This window comes from Chionomys nivalis, chromosome 22 (genome assembly GCF_950005125.1).
Source record: "Chionomys nivalis chromosome 22, mChiNiv1.1, whole genome shotgun sequence".
NCBI classification, from domain to species: domain Eukaryota; kingdom Metazoa; phylum Chordata; class Mammalia; order Rodentia; family Cricetidae; genus Chionomys; species Chionomys nivalis.
Window position 1 is genome coordinate 11,454,583 of NC_080107.1, and position 14,779 is coordinate 11,469,361.

Below are 14,779 nucleotides of genomic sequence, written 5' to 3' on the forward strand. Positions count from 1 at the left end.
GTTTAAGGTTGGGTCAGAGGGTTGGAGACAGAGGCAACCATGTGCCTCAGTGTATCGTTGGTGATGGCTTCCGCAGCCCAGCACAGGGCTCCCCATAACACCTCATTTTTAAAGCAGCCTTTCTTGTCCTTAGTTGTCTCCAAGTCAAACACAGCCATGATCACATGCTGGCAAGATGGCTCAGCCAGGAAAGCTCACGCTGCAGAAGCATTAAGACCTGGTTTTAAATTCCCAGCGCTCACATGAAATCCGGATATTATGACACATGTCCGTAATCCCAATGCCAAAGCAGACTGTGGACAAGTGGATCCCTGAAGTCCAGTACCCAGGCAGTCGAACTCAAGGTCCAGGGAGAAACCCTGCCTCAGCAAGTAAAATGGGCACGCTGTGCGGGTTGGCACACATGTTTAATCCCAGTGCTCATGAGGCAAGCTCAAGTGGATCTCTGTGAGTTACGGCCAGCCTCATCTACCTCATGAGTTCCAGGCGGCCAGAGGAAAACACTTAACTTCCAACTCTGTTCTCCGTGTGCATTCACATACGTTTGTACCCACACAAACACATACATGCAACACACATACGCACACGCACATGTACACATGCACACATATACTACGATTCCAAAGTATTAAGTTGCCATTGTGGTAAGCAAGAAGGCAAACCCTCCAATGTCATTTCAGCACTGAAACCAAGGATCCCAGCATGGGACAGCTATCCCAAACCCTCAGGGATCCCCACAGAAGCCTCCCTCTTCATCGAATGAACTGTGTGTTTTCCCCTCTCCGGCTCTAGTTTCATTTTGTGAAAGGGTTCGCCTTCTTCTGTGCCATGAGCAGACAAGTTTATCGAATGAACTGTAAATCTAATCAGTTTGGCACAGGGGTTTCATGGGAGCCATGGAGACAATAGCCAGAGCTGTGTTCAGCTTCACTGACTCCAACTGATTCCCAGTTTGGTTCATTTGTGCGGAACAGTTGGCGCTATAAAGCCAAGCCCATTCATTTCCAGAGAGCAGCTCTACCAGAGGAATGAGCGGCTGGTCCCCAGGGGAGGGGTGGGGGCGAGGGTGTTACTGTCCAGGCTCCAACTTCAGCGTCTTATTCTGATAAAGCGCCTCTTTAGGTTATTCAGTTCCTTCGATCTCCCCAATATTCTGTATTTCTAAGGAGATTCTGAAATTTTTGAAATTCAAATACTAAGGAGAAATGAACAAAGAACTTACCCAAATTCCTACAGCCCCTAAAACAATGATGGAAGTATCATGCCGGATTGTGTACCTCTGAAGTGGTGAGTTGTTGTTTTTAATGTGTTACCCTGATTAGCACTGAAAAGTGGACTTGCTTTCAGTTTAGAGTATGGATTTCACTCTCAAGACTATGGAAAGTTAAGGAGGCTACAGTGCTGGAGCCCTTCTCGTTTCCAATCTCTCGAATCGCACACGTTTAGCTTCTAGACGGAAAAATGAATGAATATTCACCACAGTTCCATCAGGAATGCCAGTTTCCCATCACTCCCTGGCACCGGGCAAGGCACTTAGAATGCTGCGTTAATTTAGGGCATTTTCTGGCCCTGGGCATCTTGTATTTACACACTAGCTGAAGCCGTAAGTGTAAGTGAGTGGGGCTGATAATATTTGCCTTGTCTATTCCCCCCCATGAGAAAGGGGAAAGCACATGTCCTCGAAATAAGCAGATGTGAAAATATTTCTTGCTAATCGAAATGTTTACCACTGGTTCCGAGTGGCTGCCTGAACAGAGACAGTGAACTGGCTACATACCCTCTGTGAGACGAATATATTTAGTGTGGTAGAACCAGGGAGCGGCACTTTTGCAGCCGAGCCCAAGATGACCACCAGGCACACCACATTTCATTGTCAAGCAGGCTGTCGACAGTTCATGAACTTGACTCCAAGAATTCAGGCTGTATCTATTTTGGCACAGATTTTTTCCACCAGTAAACTAAACTGACGGTTTCAAGTGATTGTATCTGAAAGTAAAGGGTGTGTGTGTACGAAGAATAAAATCACTACAAGGTTCAAAACATTTGCTTTGTAAAATATTTCATATTGAACTAAGGACATTTTGACTGGAATAAATTAAATTAAGTCTCTACTACTCTGGAAGACAACAAAAACCACACAATTGCTCCCAATTTGATCCCAATTAGAAAATAATCATAGCAGGAAAGCCACAAATATATATATATATATAAATTTGACAGAAATTATCAGATTATGTAGAGACCTTGCCACAATAGCTGCTCTAATTTCTTTTCGTAATAGGATAAAGGTTACATAGATTGGTAGATTGATGTGGAAGGGATGGGAAGATGGCTCAGTTGACAAAACGCTTGCCTAACTTCAGATCTTCAGAACCCACATATGAACCTCAGCATGGTGCCATGTGCTTAAGATCCTAGTGCTGGGGAGGCAGAGATAGAAGGATTCCTACAGCTTGCTGGCCAGCGGTTCTTGCCAATTTGGTTGGCACCAGATGCAGTGAGAGACCATGTTTCAAACACTAAGGTGAACAACAATCAAGGAAGACTTCTGCTGTTGACTTCCATAGGCACACACACATGTGGGAATAGACAGGTAGATTGTATACATGTACACACACATGTGGGCATAGAGATGTACATAGCATACACACACACACACACACACACAGAGAGTTGAATGCACCAGTATATAGCACATCCACATGTGTGAATAGACAGGTACCTAACATACACACACGCACACATACACACACACACACACACGCGTGCACACACACACACACAGTTGAATGCACCAGTACATAGCACACACTCTATCCTTGCAAACCAGAACCCAGGAGGCAGAGAGAGCAATATGGAGGCTTTGAGTCTGAACTTTGAGACGCTATTTTTTTTTCTAATGGCACAAGAAATTCGTCTGTATTTTCTCAACAAACACTATATTATCACATTTACAGAATTCCACCTAAAACCCGTTTAAGCAATATGCCTGGTACCCAGTATTAGAGGGTGGATTGAACACACACAGAGCCCTGGGTTTGAATCCCATCTCTACAGAAAAGAAAAAGTTTTGAAATAAATTATAACAATAAACACTAATATCTGAGGGGTATTTTCTGCAGAGTAGATGCTGTTCAAAACACTTCACATTGTAAAATAATGGATTTATAAAGTATTCACAATGTCTTGTACTATATACTATATGCTTGGTGGTTGGTCTCATCCTATACATTAGAAAAGTGAGGAGGATCAAGGGCTTAAAAGTCCTCTAAATCACACAGTTCAGAAGTACTGGAGGTCACGTACAGCTAAGGTGTAATTTGACGGAAACTGAGTGACTGGATCCTTATTCTCAACTACTGATGGTGAAGAGAGACTTCGTGACAGCCTGTCTCCACATGAAGCAGGAAGCAGAACCCATACCAAAGTCTGTGTTTGTTCAGGAGAAACTCAAAGTACACCTTGTCTGTTGGCTCTCCCTTATACACCCCTGTAAAGAAAGTTAGACTCTGGCAGATCTATATATAGGATAGACACATCAACAATACATAGAATAGACACATGTAACTATATATAGGATAGACACATGTAACTATACATAGGGCAGACACATGTAACTATGCCCAGGATAGACACATGTAACTATACATAGGGCAGACACATGTAACTATGCCCAGGATAGACACATGTAACTATACATAGGGCAGACACATGTAACTATGCCCAGGATAGACACATGTAACTATACATAGGGCAGACACATGTAACTATGCCTAGGATAGACACATGTAACTATACATAGGATAGATACATGTAATTATGCCTAGGATGAACACATGTAAGTATACATAGGATAGACACATGTAACTACACATAGGACAGTCACATGTAACTATATATAGGGCAGACACATGTAACTATGCCCAGGATAGACACATGTAACTATATATAGGATAGACACATGTAATTATCTATCTACCTGAGTTATTGTATTGAATCAGTTTCAGGGGGTTGTTTTGTTGTTGCTTTTTGCTTGTTTATTTTTGGTTTTGTTTTAGGATGACAAAGGAACTGTATGATCCTCACTGCTTAAAACTTTTGGCTCAGGGATTCTAGAGGTCAGAGAGGTTTTCTGCTACAAGAGGCTGTGTAGATAACCCAAAGCTCAGTGTTGTGTGCGTTGCCTTGAGGGCAAACCGAGTCCCAGAAAGAATGATGAGCAGATTCAGGACCAGACAGTCTGTCTCTGTCATCTCAGCAAATGTCTCCCCCAGAAAACCCAATCAGAATGGAAGTAGCATGCTGGCTTCTCAACCCAACCCCCTAGAGTCCCTTGGGTCCTCAGTAGACCATCACCATGGACACGCGTGCCCAGAAACCAAAAGGCTGCCAAGCAATGCCTGGTGAAGGGGTAGCAACTTGTCATCAACATTTGGGCCTCTTCACTAAGGTTGAATTCTCTGCTTTCCCAGGGCACAGTGACTGAGTTCCTTGTCAGGCAATGTACCATAATGCTTCTCAACCCAGGGGTTCAGATGAAAAGGAACATGAAAACCGGCCTTCCTGTTTGTAGACAGAGGGTGGTGTCATCTGTTTCCTCTGGTCCCTGCTCACATCTGTCAACTCAAATCAGCTTACCCTAATGTATCTTGGGGCTTATCTGCCAATGGCATGAGTGTGGAGCCAGTTTAATTTTTTAGAAGTAAATAAAATTACTTTAAAGAAAAACCACGCTGCTTTGTAAGGTATGAGTCACATACTCATTTTTAAACAAGGCAACCTGGACAATAGAAGTATATGAAACAGAAAGTGACATTTTCTACCATGCCCCATACGACTTCCTTCAGATAAGCGTTCTTGGCAGCTTGGGTTTACACCCTCCCTTTTGTACATGTCAGGACATATTTATAAATATTTGGCTTCCCAGCTTTGACGAATACAGCATCCAAAAGCTCCTTACAAGAGACCCTAAGTCAAACTTCTTCCTGACAGTGTACTAAACCCCACTTTGGCAAGCCGAAAAATACAAGCAATAAGTACAGGACAGGATAAACTACCTAGGCTTCTGCAGGTGAGCCAAGCCCTGCAGACAGCGCAAATCTAACCATTTTAAAGCAGGCCTCTAGCTCTTAGCGATGTTACTAGTAAGAGACATGAAAATGTTTTTCCAGTTCCGGTCTACTGAGTTGCTGTAGAGCCTGAAGCCCAGGGAAGCTGTATATATTTACTACTCATTATTCCCTTATTTAACACTCACAGACTGATTGCGCACAACCTCTCTGGTGCCCTGTTCTCTTCTTTTGATTAGAACTGTAGCTATGGCTAAGGCGATGTTTTCTTGCTATTTAGGGAGGTGCCTAGAACTTGGTGTGATCTGGAAAAACAATCTCTCCAGTCTCCCTATGAGTAAGACAAGTTCCCACCCAGATACCTAAGGGCTGTGCCTCCACATGCCACAGCTGAGGCAACGTATCCTCAGGTGCTATTTATCTGCAGGGCTCCACAGGCCGCCGAGGGACAGCTGTACTTGGGAAAGACCAGAAGCTTCCCACGGTAAGCATTTGCCCCTCATGGGCCTATAATTAGCAGAGGTAACATCTTGCAAGCTGGAGGCTTGGCGCTCCTCATCTCCGATTGTCAGTTTCCATCCCTGTAGTTGAATAGGGCATAGGGGTGAAGAGCAGAGAGAGTATTTAGCACAGATCTCAGATGACACTCTCACTGTGACCCAAGATACAAATGAGTTTGGTCCTGCCCAAAAGAAGAAGAAAAAAAAAAGAAGGAAGAAAGGGAGGGAGGGAGGAAGGGAGGGAGAGGAAGGAAGGAAGGAAGGAAGGAAGGAAGGAAGGAAGGAAGGAAGGAAGGAAGGAAGGAAGGAAGGAAGGAAGGAAGAGGCAAAGTTCAGAGAATGGTTAGCAAGTTAAAGGCTGAGCAGTTTTCGGTTATTGTACCAATTCACCATTTGGGCACAACTTTGACCTCTGACCTGGATTCCATCACCACTTTCACTGTGCCCTGGAGTACTGTTGTCTGCCGCAATAGATGCACCTGCAGAACAGGACCAGCAGCGCCTGTCCCAACGGGAGGAGCAGTGCCAAGGACTGGTACTGAAATGCAGATCAGATCTCAAAGTCTTGTTTGGAACAACTACAAAAGGTTCCCTAGTTTCTGCTACTATATTTAAACAAAAGCCAACAAACAATTACTACTTCAAATAAGGTAGAGTGGCGTTTCTCAAGCTGAGATAAATACATTCTGAATGAAAAAATGTAAACCTGGGGCTTTCCTTTGGATTGTGATCTAAGAAAAACGATCCAAGAACGTTCTAGGCCATGGGGATGGCCAGCTTGTAACCATATGCTGCCTGGAGTTCATTATCTGCGTTTGTGTTTCAAAGGAAATTGTGTTGAACCCGTTGATGCCACATTGTACACAGTGTTGTGTGCAGGACATGCTAAATTGACCAGACAACTAACACGGCGGATTGGTAGACAAAACCAGAATATAAACATGGACAACGAGGGCGGGTGCCGTAATGGCCCATCATACCCAAGATCAAAAGAATCGCATCACCAGCTGAAGCACAGAGCAGCGCGACTTCCTATTGTTCAGCCCTGCACCAGCAACTTAGATCTCACAGAACTTAGATCACAGTTATGTGTTGCTTATTTCAATTAATTGGTTCTAAAATTACAAATATTTAAGATAGATTTTGGTATTATATTCAAGAGCCAAAACACCAAGAGGTATGTAACTAGTTTTATATTTAAGTAATGTTATCCAAAGAACAATTTGAGTTATTAGGTGGATTAATCAGATTTTTTTTCATTAAAAGCATTCTAGAAATGGATCGATTTATAGAATGGGATTTAATCTTATTTTAAGAGATGCTATGTTAACAACTTAAAGATACTTTCTTTCCAAGTAGCTGGACTAGAGGCACAATTCAGCAAATTTCAAAAAAAGATTTATTTTTATTACTCTGCTTGTGTGTGTTTGTGTTCTATCATCCTCCCAACCCCTCTCTTTTTAAGACCCCCCCCCATCTCATAGGCCCCTTTCTAGTTACTTGGCCTCCACTCACACCCACATAAATACACATATATAGCAATTAGAAGCTGGAATCCACATGTGAGGTAGAACATGCAGCATTTGGTGGCTTTCAAGGAGATATTTAAAGCTTATAGGTTTTCCTAATATCAGTTTTTTAAATGCACATATTTCATATATTCATCGACTCATTCATCAAATATTGAGTACCTGCTGTTTACATTCCAGGCACAGTGCAGCTGTTAGGGGTAGCATCCCAGTTAATCCACTTCTGTAAGAACATCATGTTGAGAGGGACTGAAAAGATGGCCGAGCAGTTAAGAGCACGGGGGCTCCTTCAGGGGACATGTGCACCAGGTGTGCATGTGGTGCATAGACCTACAGGCAGGCAAAACACTTGCATGCATGAAAACAAATAAATATTTTTAAAAAGAGAGAGAACAGCAGGGTGTTATAAACAAAGGAATGTTACAGTGTGTTGTAAAACCTGGGAACACCCGCGCCAGGTATTCTATTTAATCTCAGCACTTTTTTAGACAGGGATTTTCTTTCGAATGCATCCTAGAATATGTTTGTTTCGTTCTTCCTAAAATCTTATGGGTGTTTTTATTAGCAAGGTGTTAAAAATCGAAGCTTAACTGGGCACGGTGACACACATTTTCATTCCCTGTACTCAGAAGGCAGAGTCATGTGGATCTCTGTGAGTTCCAGTTCAGCCAAGATTACGTAGTGAGACCCTGTCTAAAAGATCAAACAACAACAACAAAAAGAAAAAAACCAACCAAAGCTTATTTTGAGACACTGACTTAATAGTATTACAGTTTTACAAGTGAAAACCATAGCATATGGTTTTCCCATGTATTGAAATTTTATATTACAGCCAAAAAAGCAAAACTAACTAACAGAATAATGAACAAAATAATTGCTTTCTGCCTGCACGTAGGCTTAGCACAGCCACTTGTTAGTCCTGGCCTCGTAGAGAGTGCTGAGACAAGAGTGTGCTTACAGAGAACAGAAACTTCTTTTTCTAGAAGCTAGAAATTCAAGACCAAGGCATTAGCAGGTTCAACATCTGGTGAGAACTTGTCACTCTCAGGCAGGACCTTCTTACAGAGAAGAAAGGACTAACGGGTTCCCTGGGGTCTCTTTGCTAAGGCCACTAATCCCTTTCATGAGGCTGCAATCATCATGACCCAGCTCTCAGACCTAACCCTATCAAACCGGGTCATCACACTAAAGAGGTATGAGGGGGAGGGGTGGGGAGAGAGAGAGAGAGAGAGAGAGAGAGAGAGAGAGAGAGATTCTATGGAATAATACTTTATTTCATCATATAGAAACCATATTGATTTGCATAATCATCGCACAACTGGTCCCTCCGGCAGCTTGTTCCTTCTGGGAATTGAGTACTTACGGTCCGTTTCACTCCAACGCCATTAGTGGACAAAGCCATTTTAAATGACGTCATTTGCTAAGAAAGTTTTTAACTCACTTATTTTGGTAATACGTGCACGCCATTATTTTAAACGTGATATTTGTCATAATATAAATATCTGGAGACACACTCTGACAGGTGCTACCTCAGAGTGCCACGCGTGCCTCTATCACAGAACACGTATCCTGATTGGACACACACAGTTTCTCGGTTGTTTCCCTTGGCGTAGACACGCTAATGCTCTTCTTCTTTTCTTTTATTATTTTTAAGAAGGAATTATTTTCTTTTCTTTAAATGCTTGTATCACATAAAATAATATTGTGCTACAAAGCAAGCATGTGACTGGTTGTCAAGCTTTACGCTGTATTGGTTTCATCAAATGTCACCGCTGACTTTTTGTTCAGTGATAACACTGGGTGACAGTGAACTGTGCCTATCTCCGAACGGCGACAAGTCAGAATGGGAAATGGGGTCCCTAATCTGCTGTGCTGGTGCCATGTCAAACCCTTGGCTTTGGGAGCCTGGGACGTAGGCATTCTTCTTCCGCTTGCTCACTGCTTTGGCCCAAGGAAACGAGTTGGATGACTGCCCTCTGTTTTCTGCGGAGATGCCATAGATTAATTTTACAGACTTTTTTTCAACTACACAACAGAATGAGTTCAGATAGCCTTTTAAGCTATTATCTGCACTTAAGAATTTTGTGCGGGAAAGCCATACCAGCCGCACAAAGAGGGCCTGTTAGAAACACTGAACAATGAGAGTTTGGCATTTTTTCTCCTTCTGCCTCCAGAAAAGAAGCAAAGCAACTATTTTATTGCACTTATGTATTTCATAAAAGAATGTGGGGTTATATTTATATGCCAGCAAACTGCATGGAAATGCCCAGATGAAGGCACTTATTCAGGGCGTGGGGGAAGCTGGGGGAATCCTATTAATACCCGCTCCCCTTGGGCTGCGGATAACTTGGTGTAATCTTAGGCACTCAGACTGCACACTTATTTAAATGAAAGAAAAATAATATTTTGTAGGCAAAGAGCACTGGGGAGGCAGACATTATTAACAATGCACAACCTATTTCACGTTTTGGCTAAAAATGACACTGCATACACAAATGTCGTAAACAAGAACTAAATTTTAGAGTTATTTTGCCCTTCCATGTAAATGCCTCTTGGTTACATTTTCGTTTGTTTCCTCCCTTGGCTTCATTGATTTTGGTTGAGCTTGTGTGCACATTCTTTGAAACAAAATTGCTTTAATTAAAAACCACCTGAGCCAGAGATCTTGCCCTGGCTCAAGAAGGCCTGCTCTTAGCTTAGCAGAGACAGGCGGCAGAGGCAGGGTTTCACGTCCTGGTTGCCCTTCCAAAGGAGCTGCGGTTTTTCCAGGACAATCTCTTCTTTGAATCCAACATGAAAACACATTAGTGCTCTTTTTGGAACAAAGAAATATACATAGGAAATAAAGACATTGTTTTATCAAAGCCTCATCTTCTGCGCTGACGTCAGCTGCCTGGCAATGAAAGTGTCCCCTTCCGAGAGGAAGGTGGCCTGAGTCTGGTTTCCCTATACTTACGACTTCTGCTAAATCTACTGTGCTTGAGAAAGAAGTGGAGGCCTGGATCCATTTCTTCCTTGCTTGAGTTCAACCCAGTCCTTCCTGTAACGGGCCAGGTTTGAGCGCTAGCCACTCCGTGGGCAGGAATGGTTGCCAGGTGATGGTGGCTGGAGCTTCAGCTCGGCCCCTTAGCCGTACTGCAAGTGACACGTTTATCAGAGTCTTTGAAATGGATTCAGCCTCATCCCAAGTGAGGAGGAGTCCCCATCTTGCCCTACAAAGACAGCCCTGAGGGCAGCCAAGGGTGTCTCTCTACAGAAGTCCTCTGACACCAGTGGTGTGTCTGAGGTGGTCCTCTGCCTGCCGCTGCATGTAGCTAAGAAGGCAGCTACATTCTGTCCCAGACACTCTCCACTCCCACAGCTCAGGTGCCGGTGACCCTGGCAGCATCTTCCGTCTGCAGTGGTCCTTCTAGCATCCCCTTCCAGGCTCTCTCTGGTTTCTTCTCTCGTCCGGATCCTCCTCTTGGATTCCTTTCTGATTCTTCCCTACCAGCGTGGACCTGATGCCACTTGATCCCCATTCCCGGATCAAACACCAGCCCCATTCCCTCTCGTCACCAGAGTTTTGGGCTCCAAGTCTCCTTCCAGTCCTTAAGAAGACCTAACTCAGGATACAACAGGAGACTGTAGGATACAACAGGACTGTGGGATACAGGGGACACCCGGACTGTGTTCATCGACTCCGGGTTGGTTCTCCTAATCTTAACAGCAGGAAGTTCAGTTGTGCTACTTAGTCGTCTGGAACCCCAGGATATTTAAGGAACGTCCGAGCCAAGTGTTGGCAAAAGTCATGTGGCTTTCATTAGAATGAAAAGAGTTGAGCTCTTCGGGAGATACAGACAATAGGGCACGGAGTAATTTTCCATTCAAAAGTCTTTTTAAAGAGATGTAAGGTCTTTGCTATATGCAGTGAGCACCAGCCACCTATGCCAGGCATTGGATTCGGTGACTGGTAACAGAAACTAATAAAGGCACAGTCAGTCACCACAGGAACTCTGCTATGTAAAGAGGAAGTGAGACACATCCACAGATGGCATGGGTCACTAAAAGATATGTGTGCTGGGGACAGCAGGGACCCGAGGATAAGCTTCAGCACAGGGATAGATCGTCCCCTAGAGGCGTCCTATGTCCCAGATACTAGGGAGAGAACTGGAAAGATCCTTGTTTTCAAGCAATTTCCTGATTACAAGGAGAGCAAAAAGAGCAAGTAAGCGCTTGATAAGAATGTGGTAATGGCCAACAGGGATTCACAGAGGGACAATGAGGCTGGGTACATGAGGCTCAGAGCAGAGGTTCAAAGCACAGGTAACACTCAAGACTGTCCACTGTCCTGACTCCCACAGTACACACAGCCCCCTCAGTGGCTGTCCTGTCTGTCTTTAGGCCAGTGTGGAAGACAAGGGAGCTTCCTGGAGGAAGTGAGCCCTGATTAGACACTTGAGAACACATATAACCTGGAAAGACAAAGGCATTTCAGACAGAGATAACAGCTTAAGCAGATGCTTCGTGATTTGAAAGTCCTGAACACATCCTGGGGACATGGCATTCCTTGGCCAAACACCCCTGGGAAATAAGCATCAGGTGGCTTATCAGAAGCAGGCCCCACAGAAGTGATAAGTAAAGATAGCCACAGCTCAAAATGGCACACACACACACACACCGCACGCACGCACGCACACACGAGCGCGCACACACACGCACACACACTGATGCTGTTATTAACCAGGAGTCTGAGACACACCCTGAGTGATTAAAAACCAACGAGGGAGCCAAGGATAAAATGAAGGGGAAAACAAGTCAAGGGGAGGGTGAGAAATAATTTTGAAAGTAGATGGCTTCCAGAAAGATTTCCTACAGTCTGAACAACAAAATCTTCTCCTGTGATGTTCTCATGAGTGATGCGTGAAGCTGAGTTAGGGAGGTTGACTGGGATGCAGAACAATGTAACTGAAGGTCCCCTTCACCCCAAGAGCTTGCTGCGTTCTTCTGTGAGGGAGCCTTTCCTTCCTGGGGTAAAGGCAGAATACACAGGTCAGGTACGTGTAACGCTTTCTTTTCTTTTCTTTCCTAGACCACCAGTGCAGAATGGTGACCCAGGCCTGCCGAAGGTCCCCTATTCCTTTGAGCCCTATGGTGCAATCACAGCAGAGCCTGTGGTTTGAATTCTACCAGTCGGTTGTCGTCGGGACCTCCTGGTGGAGCTGCCTGCCGCAGGGCCATTCTTCTTTACCTGGCTTGCAAAGTGGGTCGATGTGTGCCCCATCAATTATCATCTCCTTCCCTGGGAAATGAAGGGCTCCTGGACTTCCCTGCGATTTGAGCTAATTCCCCTTGTCGCTTGGGCTGAAGTCTGTCCCAAAGGTCCTGATTAAGTCAACAAAAGCTTTCAGCCACTAAAATAATGGTCTCAAGTGACAGGCATTCTACTCGGTTACTAAGACTTCCTTATATGGTCAGAGCCTATATATGCTGGTCTCTCACAAACAGGAATAATTGTAAGACTGGGCTAGTTAGCTTTCACAGAAAGCACTTGGATTTTTGGCTTAGTAAGGAATTTCTGGCACAAAGTTCATGCTAACAAAAACACTGTTAAAAAAAAATAAGTGTCTTCCAGAAATATTTTACCTGAGCCAAAAACATTGCCCAACTTCTTCTTTTATTCCAGAAGCATTTATTGAGCAAGTCCAGACCAGGTACCTGCTTGGTACTAGGGGAAAACAGCAGGGCAATATCACTGCATGAAGAAACTCACGGTACTCGGGGAGACCGACATGAACCAATCCACTCACAAAGAACTGTGAGCCAGGAGATATGAGGTGCCTAGATAGTCCTCTCTCCCTCCCCCGTGCACACCTCGCTCCCCCCCCCAACAGGCTAACAGAAGAAGGAGCAGCCCTTCCAAATCAGGGGAGGATACATCTGCAGGCATGTCCTGCCCACAATCCATTACACGTATGAATTAAGGTGGGAAGGATTCCCAAAGCATTCCCCAGCTGCAACCCTGGGGCAGCAGGATGGAATTCTATATGCTCCCTTGCTGAGTTCTGAGCCTATGCTAGGCATTGCCACTTGCTCTGTTAACAGTAGAGAGGACATCTCCCTTCTGTGGGTTTTGGGGCTGGAACTCAGGTCGTCAGGGTTGGTGAGAAGCATCTTTATTCACCGAGCCAATCTCTTATTTCTTGCCTTGCTATATATCAAGGAATTATTTAAAGACTATGAAACAAAGCTGGCAGGAGCTCGGCATCACTGCGGCTATCGCGATTTTTGTACCAGCTGGAATCTTCCCAGAAAAATCTGGGTCTAGCTAGTACAGGAACTGGAGAAAAAGTTCATTGGGAAGCCTGGAGTCTTTGTTGCTCTGAGGTGACGTCTACCTAAGCCAACTTGAAAAAGCCATATGAAAACTAGGCAGAAATGCGCCTGAAGGAGCCTGCTGACTGCAGTACATGGGGCCCCATGCTTGAGAGTTTGGTCTTCCCAAGTGAAACTGTGGGTAAGAGGATCCCTGCGAAATCGGATGTCCGCCAGCTCAGAAAGGTCGGCTCAGACAGAGTACCGTGGAACAACACTGCTCACAAGGTCGAAACTGTTTCTGGTGCGTACAAGAACATCAGTTTTGAATTCCTAGAGTTTCGATTATAAACAAAAATGACCAAATCAAGTATCATTCACAGGTTGTTTTTTTTTTTTAAAGACTACAAATAAAAAAAATCATTAAAACACAAGAAAGTTTTCTGCTTATTTAACTAGGTAAGTTTTCACAGATTGGTTTTTATTCGCACTTGATTTAGAAGGTGGAAGGTTTCTTGGCATTTTCTGTCATGTATGTTGAATGGCATTGTCATCTACATGGAAAACAAAAATGCTAGCATTCATGTGCTACATGGTGTCACGCGTGCGTGTCAACTCATTAAAAGACGCAGCTTTGGGGCTGGAGAGATGGCTCAGAGATTAAGAGCACTGGCTGCTCTTCCAGAGGTCCTGAGTTCAATTCCCAGCAACCACATGGTGGCTCACAACCATCTAGAATGAGATCTGGTGCCCTCTTCTGTCATGCAAGCAGAACACTGTGTACATAATAAATACCTTTTAAAAAAAGACACAGCTTTGTTTGATATAATAAAATTCAAAAAGTTAAAGGGCATTTATATTTACTTAATATGGAACTTGTTTTTTATTAAATATGTATAGAGAGTGCACACACAGTTTAAGCATTGTCGGCTTACCTCAACACAGAAAGCTCTGAAACCTTATTTGTAAGACACAAAGCTAATCTAACCACAATTGCTATTCTTCTAGCGGCAAGCACTCCCTCCAGCTCTAAAGGTGCAGTCAAATATTTTTCTTGTACTGCTCTCTTGAGTTCTTAATCCCATAGTTCTTTACATTTTGACTCCCAGGGGTCTCACTTTTGCTGGAAAACGACTGTCTGTGATGTTGTCCGTGCAAGCGACTATTCAGACAACACCTGCAGCATGCTAAGAATGTCACACTGTTAATTGCCAAGTGTGTAAGGGTAAGTAAGGCACCGCTCTGGCCCTTCTGATAGTTACTAAGTGAGAAGTATACAAACACAAACAGATGTTCCTCCACTGACGATGGAGATGTGTGCCGGCAAGAATCATCATTAAATTGAGCCATCTTTAGGTCAAAATTGCATCCAATACGCTCAGTCCAC